Source organism: Coregonus clupeaformis, unplaced genomic scaffold (genome assembly GCF_020615455.1).
Source record: "Coregonus clupeaformis isolate EN_2021a unplaced genomic scaffold, ASM2061545v1 scaf5606, whole genome shotgun sequence".
In the NCBI taxonomy this organism is placed as follows: Eukaryota; Metazoa; Chordata; class Actinopteri; order Salmoniformes; family Salmonidae; genus Coregonus; species Coregonus clupeaformis.
The window spans coordinates 1-8,580 of NW_025539060.1; the positions used below are offsets into that span (position 1 = coordinate 1).

An 8,580-nucleotide genomic window follows, 5' to 3' on the forward strand; every position below is an offset into this window, starting at 1 on the left:
TACCCTAACCCTACCTGGTTCATCAGGACATAGTTGTTACCCTAACCCTACCTGGTTCATCAGGACATAGTTGTTACCCTAACCCTACCTGGTTCATCAGGACATAGGTGTTACCCTAACCCTACCTGGTTCATCAGGACATAGTTGTTACCCTACCTGGTTCATCAGGACATAGTTGTTACCCTAACCCTACCTGGTTCATCAGGACATACAGTGGGGAAAAAAAGTATTTAGTCAGCCACCAATTGTGCAAGTTCTACCACTTAAAAAGATGAGAGAGGCCTGTAATTTTCATCATAGGTACACGTCAACTATGACAGACAAAATGAGGGAAAAAAATCCAGAAAATCACATTGTAGGGTTTTAATGAATTTATTTGCAAATTATGGTGGAAATTAAGTATTTGGTCAATAACAAAAGTTTCTCAATACTTTGTTATATACCCTTTGTTGGCAATGACACAGGTCAAACATTTTCTGTAAGTGTTCACAAGGTTTTCACACACTGTTGCTGGTATTTTTGGCCCATTCTCCATGCAGATCTCCTCTAGAGCAGTGATGTTTTGGGGCTGTCGGCTGGGCAACACAGACTTTCAACTCCCTCCAAAGATTTTCTATGGGGTTGAGATGTGGAGACTGGCTAGGCCACTCCAGGACCTTGAAATGCTTATTATGAAGCCACTCCTTCGTTGCCCGGGCGGTGTGTTTGGGATCATTGTCATGCTGAAAGACCCAGCCACGTTTCATCTTTAATGCCCTTGCTGATGGAAGGAGGTTTTCACTCAAAATCTCATGATACATGGCCCCATTCATTCTTTCCTTTACACGGATCAGTCAGTCTGGTCCCTTTGCAGAAAAACAGCCCCAAAGCATGATGTTTCCACCCCCATGCTTCACAGTAGGTATGGTGTTCTTTGGATGCAACTCAGCATTCTTTGTCCTCCAAACACGACGAGTTGAGTTTTTACCCAAAAAAGTTATATTTTGGTTTCATCTGACCATATGACATTCTCCCAATCCTCTCTGGATCATCCAAATGCACTCTAGCAAACTTCAGACGGGCCTGGACATTTACTGGCTTAAGCAGGGGGACACATCTTGCACTGCATTATTTGAGTCCCTGGCGGCGTAGTGTGTTACTGATGGTAGGCTTTGTTACTTGGTCCCAGCTCTCTGCAGGTCATTCACTAGGGTCCCCCGTGTGGTTCTGGGATTTTTGCTCACCGTTCTTGTGATCATTTTGACCCCACGGGGTGAGATCTTGCGTGGAGCCCCAGATCGAGGGAGATTATCAGTGGTCTTGTATGTCTTCCATTTCCTAATAATTGCTCCCACCGTTGATTTATTCAAACCAAGCTGCTTACCTATTGCAGATTCAGTCTTCCCAGCCTGGTGCAGGTCTACAATTTTGTTTCTGGTGTCCTTTGACAGCTCTTTGGTCTTGGCTATAGTGGAGTTTTGGAGTGTGACTGTTTGAGGTTGTGGACAGTGTCTTTTATACTGATAACAAGTTCAAACAGGTGCCATTAATACAGGTAACGAGTGGAGGACAGAGGAGCCTCTTAAAGAAGAAGTTACAGGTCTGTGAGAGCCAGAAATCTTGCTTGTTTGTAGGTGACCAAATACTTATTTTCCACCATAATTTGCAAATAAATTCATTAAAAATCCTACAATGTGATTTTCTGGATTTTTTTTCCTCAATTTGTCTGTCATAGTTGACGTGTACCTATGATGAAAATTACAGGCCTCTCTCATCTTTTTAAGTGGGAGAACTTGCACAATTGGTGGCTGACTAAATACTTTTTTTCCCCACTGTAGTTGTTACCCTACCTGGTTCATCAGGACATAGTTGTTACCCTAACCCTACCTGGTTCATCAGGACATAGTTGTTACCCTACCCCTACCTGGTTCATCAGGACATAGTTGTTACCCTAACCCTACCTGGTTCATCAGGACATAGTTGTTACCCTAACCCTACCTGGTTCATCAGGACATAGTTGTTACCCTAACCCTACCTGGTTCATCAGGACATAGTGGTTACCCTACCTGGTTCATCAGGACATAGTTGTTACCCTAACCCTACCTGGTTCATCAGGACATAGTTGTTACCCTACCTGGTTCATCAGGACATAGTTGTTACCCTAACCCTACCTGGTTCATCAGGACATAGTTGATTACCCTACCTGGTTCATCAGGACATATTTGTTACCCCTAACCCTACCTGGTTCATCAGGACATAGTTGTTACCCTAACCCTACCTGGTTCATTAGGAGGGTGGTAGAGATAAGGAGACCAGCTCTGATGAGGAACGGACTGTCACCACCAAGGTGTACCGACGAAGGTTCATTCTGAAGGTACCTGGCCTGCTTGTGGCACTGAGTGGTGTGTTGCCCCAGTGGGGCCTGTGCTGTTATCAATGTGCTGCCTGTCTGTCTGTCTGTCTGTCTGTCTGTCTGTCTGCCTGCCTGCGTCTGTCTGTCTGTCTGTCTGTCTGTCTCTCTGTCTGTCTGTCTGTCTGTCTCTCTGTCTGTCTGTCTGTCTGTCTCTCTGTCTGTCTCTCTGTCTGTCTGTCTGTCTGTCTGTCTGTCTGTCTGTCTGTCTGTGTGGCCTGGGCATGTCTGTGTCTGTGGCCTGGGCATGATGTGAGAGACAGGCTCTACAGGAACCCAGAGCTCTGCTGCCTTTCTGCTTGACCAGCTGCTCCCAACTAACTGTAGATACTTTTACTGGCGTTGACTGCTTTGGGTTGATCTGTTCTAGAGTACTTCTAGTGTCCATGTGATAATAGCTAGTGAATGAGAGTAGCACTCACCATGTGATAATAGCTAGTGAATGAGAGTAGCACTCACCATGTGATAATAGCTAGTGAATGAGAGTAGCACTCACTCATGTGATAATAGCTAGTGAATGAGAGTAGCACTCACCATGTGATAATAGCTAGTGAATGAGAGTAGCACTCACCATGTGATAATAGCTAGTGAATGAGAGTAGCACTCACCATGTGATAATAGCTAGTGAATGAGAGTAGCACTCACCATGTGATAATAGCTAGTGAATGAGAGTAGCACTCACCATGTGATAATAGCTAGTGAATGAGAGTAGCACTCACCATGTGATAATAGCTAGTGAATGAGAGTAGCACTCACCATGTGATAATAGCTAGTGAATGAGAGTAGCACTCACCATGTGATAATAGCTAGTGAATGAGAGTAGCACTCACCATGTGATAATAGCTAGTGAATGAGAGGAGCCATGACAGTAGGCCGCACCACTCACCAGCTCTGTAGAGTTTGACATGTTTTACATCCATATACTCCTTAGCCTCTCTTTATTTTAACAGGAAATATTTGACAGGTTTCATATCACAGCAGGAATTCACACTCACATTGTTCCAGATCATTCTATCATCACATCAGTCTAATACACAGTACCAGTCATAAGTTTGGACAGACCTACCCATTCAAGGGTTTTTCTTTATTTTCACTATTTTCTACATTGTAGAATAATAGTGAAGACATCAAAACTATAAAATAACACAAATGGAATCATGTAGTAACCAAGAAAGTGTTAAACAAATCAATATATATTTTATATTTGAGATTTTTCAAAGTAGCCACCCTTTGCCTTGATGACAGCTTTGCACACTCTTGGCATTCTCTCAACCAGCTTCACCTGGAATGCTTTTTCAACAGTCTTGGAAGGAGTTCCCACATATGCTGAGCACTTGTTGGCTGCTTTTCCTTCACTCATGCGGTCCAACTCATCCCAAACTATCTCAATTGGGTTGAGGTTGGGTGATTGTGGAGGCCAGGTCATCTGATGCAGCACTCCATCACTCTCCTTGGTCAAATAGCCCTTACACAGCCTGGAGGTGTGTTGGGTCATTGTCCTGTTCAAAAACAAATGATAGTCCCACAAAGCGCAAACCAGATGGGATGGCGTATCGTTGTAGAATGCTGTGGTAGCCATGCTGGTTAGTGTGCCTTGAATTGTAAATAAATCACTGACAGTGTCACCAGCAAAGCACCCCCCACACCATCACACCTCCTCCTCCATGCTTCACGGTGGGAACCACACATGCGGAGATCATCCGTTCACCTACTCTACGTCTCACAAAGACACCGCGGTTGGAACCAAAAAATCTCATATTTGAACTCATCAGACAAAAGGACAGATTTTCACCTGTCTAATGTCCATTGCTTGTGTTTCTTGGCCCAAGCAAGTCTCTTCTTCTTATTGGTGTCCTTTTAGTAGTGGTTTCTTTGCAGCAATTCGACCATGAAGGCCTGATTCACGCAGTCTCCTCTGAACAGTTGATGTTGAGATGTGTCTGTTACTTGAACTCTGTGAAGCATTTATTTGGGCTGCAATCTGAGATGCAGTTAACTTTAATGAACTTATCCTCTGCAGCAGAGGTAACTCTGGGTCTTCCTTTACTGTGGCGGTCCTCATGAGAGCCAGTTTCAAATCAAATCACATTTTATTTGTCACACACGTGTTTAGCAGATGTTATTGCGGGTGTAGCGAAATGCTTGTGCTTCTATCTCCGACAGTGCAGTAATATCTAACAAGTAATATCTAACAAATACCCAATACACACAAATCTAAGTAATTAATGGAATTTAAGAATATATACATATATGGACAAGCAATGACAGAGCGGCATGGACTAAGATACAGAAGAATATTATAGAATACAGTATATACATATAAGATGAGTAACATCTGGTGCTGTAGGTGTCCTGGAGGGCGGGTTGTTTGCCTCCGGTAATGCGTTCGGCAGACCGCACCACCCTCTGGAGAGCCCTGCGGTTGCGGGCGGTGCAGTTGCCGTACCAGGCGGTGATACCGCCCGACAGGATGCTCTCAATTGTGCATCTGTAAAAGTTTGTGAGGGTTTTTAGGGTGCCAAGCCAAATTTCTTCAGCCTCCTGAGGTTGAAGAGGCTCTGTTGCGCCTTCTTCACCACACTGTCTGCGTGGGTGGACCATTTAAGTTTGTTAGTGTTTACGCCAAGGGACTTGAAGCTTTCCACCTTCTCCACTCCGGTCCCATCAATGTGGATAGGGGTGCACCCTCTGTGGATTTCAGGAATCAGCAATCATCTTCTTTGTTTTGTTGACGTTGAGTGAGAGGTTATTTTCCCGGCACCACACTCCCAGAGCCCTCACCTCCTCCCTGTAGTCTGTCTCGTCATTGTTGGTAATCAAGTCTACTACTGTTGTGTCTTCTGCAAACTTGATGATTGAGTTGGAGGCGTGCTTTGGCCACGCAGTCATGGGTGAACAGGAGTACAGGAGGGTGCTGAGCACGCACCCTTGTGGGGGCCCCAGTGTTGAGGATCAGCGAAGTGGAGATGTTGTTTCCTACCTTCACCACCTGGGCGGCCCGTCAGGAAGTCCAGGACCCAGTTGCACAGGGCGGGGTTGAGACCCAGAGCCTCAAGCTTGATGATAAGCTTGGAGGGTACTATGGTGTTGAATGCTGAGCTATAATCAATGAACAGCATTCTTACATAGGTATTCCTCTTGTCCAGATGGGATAGGGCAATGTGCAGTGTGATGGCGATTGCATTATCTGTGGATCTATTTGGGTGGTAAGCAAATTGAAGTGGGTCTAGGGTGACAGGTAAGGTAGAGGTGATATGATCCTTGACTAGTGTCTCAAACCACTTCTTGATGACAGAAGTGAGTGCTACGGGGCGATAGTCATTTAGTTCAGTTACCTTTGCTTTCTTGGGTACAGGAACAATGGTGGCCATCTTGAAGCATGTGGGGACAGCAGACTGGGATAGGGAGAGATTGAATATGTCCGTAAACACACCAGCCAGCTGGTCTGCACATGCTCTGAGGAGGCTATATGATGCCGTCTGGGCCGGCAGCCTTGCGGGGGTTATCATGCTTAAATGTCTTACTCACGTCAGCTACGGAGAAGGAGAGGCCACAGTTCTTGGTAGTGGGCCTTGTCAGTGGCACTGTGTTATCCTCAAAGCGGGCGAAGAAGGTGTTTAGCTTGTCTGGAAGTGAGACGTCGGTGTCGGCGCGTGGCTGGTTTTTCCTTTTGTAGTCCGTGATTGTCTGTAGAACCTGTCACATACGTCTGGTGTCTGAGCCATTGAATTGCGACTCCACTTTGTCTCTATACTGATGTTTTGCCAGTTTAATTGCCTTCGGAGTGAGTAGCTACACTGTTTGTATTCGGCCATATTCCCAGTCACCTTGCCATGGTTAAATGCGGTGGTTCGCGCTTTCAATTTTGCGCGAATGCTGCCATCTATCTACGGTTTCTGGTTAGGGTAGGTTTTAATAGTCACAGAGGGCACATCATCTCCTATACACTTCCTGATAAACTCAGTCACCGTTTCAGTGTATTCGTCTAAAATATTTTCGGAAGCTACCCGGAACATATCCCAGACCGTGTGATCAAAACAATCTTGATGCGTGGATTCCGATTGGTCAGACCAGCATTGAATAGTCCTTAGCACGGGTACTTCCTGTTTGAGATTCTGCCTATAGGAAGGGAGGAGCAAAAATGGAGTCGTGGTAGATTTGCCGAAAAGGAGGGCGGGGGAGGGCCTTGTAGCCACCCCAGAAGTTCGAATAGCAATGGTCGAGGATTTTAGCAGCCTGAGGACAACAGTCGATATGTTGATAGAACTCGGCAGCCTAGTCCTCAAATTTGCTTTGCAGTAAATGCAGCCTCAGGATATGTGGTTTCCAGTTTGCATAAAGTCCAGTGAAGTTCTTTGAGGGCCGTTTGTGGTATCGGCCCGAGGGGGGATATACACGGCCGTGACTATAACCAAAGAGAATTCTCTTGGGAGATAATACGGTCGGCATTTGATTGTGAGGTATTCTAGGTCGGGTGAACAAAAGGTCTTGAGTTCCTATATGTTACTACAATTACACCATGAGTCGTTAATCATGAAACACACACCTCCGCCCTTCTGCTTCCCGGAGACATTTATTTCTGTCTGCGCTATGAACTGAGAACCCTGCTGGCTGGACCGATTTCGAATATCCCCAGAGAGCCATGTTTCCTTGAAACAAAGTATGTTACAGGCCTTGATTTCTCTCTGGAAAGAAATCCTTGCCCTGAGCTACGTCGATCTTGTTATCCAAAGACTGAACATTAGCGAGTAGTATACTTGGAAGTGGTGGGTGGTGTGCGCGCCTCTAAGTTGGAACCAGCAGGCCGCTCCGAGTGCCTCTCCTCCGCCGGCGATGTTTTGGATCAGCCGCTGGAATCAGTTCAATTGCCCTGGGAGAGCAAACAAAGGATCTGCTTCGGGAAAGTCGTATTCCTGGTCGTAATGCTGGTGAGTTAACACCGCTGATGATACAAAAACACTTTCTGAGCTAATAATGTAAAAAATAATACATAAAAAAAACGAAATACTGCAAAGTTTCCTGAGAGCTACTGTGAGGCCGCCATCTTCGTTCGCTTGCTGGTTTTTGCGACTGCACTTGAAATGTTCCGGATTGACTGACGTTCATGTCTTAAAGTAATGATGGATTTCTCTTTGCTTATCCTTGAGCTTTTTCTTGCCATTATATGGACTTGGTCTTTTACCAAATAGGGCTATCTTCGTATACCACCCCTAACTTGTCTCAACACAACTGATTGGCTCAAACACATTAAGAAGGAAAGAAATTCCACAAATTAACTTTTTAACAAGGCACACCTGTTCATTGAAATGCATTCAGGTGACTACCTTATGAAGCTGGTTGAGAGAATGCCAAGAGTGTGGAAAGCTGTCATCAAGGCAAAAGGGTGGCTACTTTGAAGAATCTCAAATATAAAATATATTTTGATTTGTTTAACACTTCTTTGGTTACTACATGATTCAATATGTGTTATTTCATAGTTTTGATGTATTCAGTATTATTCTACAATGTGGAAAATAGTAAAAATAAAGAAAGACCCTTGAATGAGTAGGTGTATCCAAACTTTTGACTGGTACTGTAAATGTAGTTAAACCCAGTCTTTCATCATGGCTGCAAACTGTTGTGCTGATGTTGGCTTGTGTTTTCAGTTCCATGTATAATGTTACCATCCCCACCCGTGGGTTTCTCTGGATCTCTCTGCCAAGCTGATATTATGTGAGATAGTAGTTTAATGTTCTGTGTGTTTATTTGATTTGTGGTGAAATTAAAAGGTAATGTTGTGGCAGTGCTTTTTGCAAATGGAGCTTTGTGTTGCTAATGTCCCTAGGGCAGGTAAACTAACCTCAGGTAAACTAACCTCAGGTAAACTAACCTCAGGTAAACTAACCTCAGGTAAACTAACCTCAGGTAAACTAACCTCAGGTAAACTAACCTCAGGTAAACTAACCTCAGGTAAACTAATGGTGACAGGTAAACTAACCTCATTTAAACTATCCTCAGGTAAACTAATGTCAGGTAAACTAACGTTAGGTAAACTAATGATGACAGGTAAACAAGCGTCAGGTAAACTAATGATGACAGCTAAACTATCCTCAGGTAAACTATCCTCAGGTAAACTAACCTCAGGTAAACTAACCTCAGGTAAACTATCCTCAGGTAAACTAACCTCAGGTAAACTAACCTCAGGTAAACTA

At 44.4% G+C, this 8,580-nt stretch overlaps 1 long non-coding RNA gene across 1 annotated transcript; it reads right to left on the reverse strand.

The window, feature by feature from the left end:
- Positions 1-66: 66 nt before the first annotated feature.
- On the reverse strand, positions 67-2,159 carry LOC123490927. Its single transcript, XR_006661106.1, has 3 exons — positions 2,046-2,159; positions 1,830-2,014; positions 67-193 (listed from the first exon to the last, which is right to left on the reverse strand). It is a non-coding gene; the product is annotated as an uncharacterized LOC123490927 (long non-coding RNA).
- Positions 2,160-8,580: the final 6,421 nt, after the last annotated feature.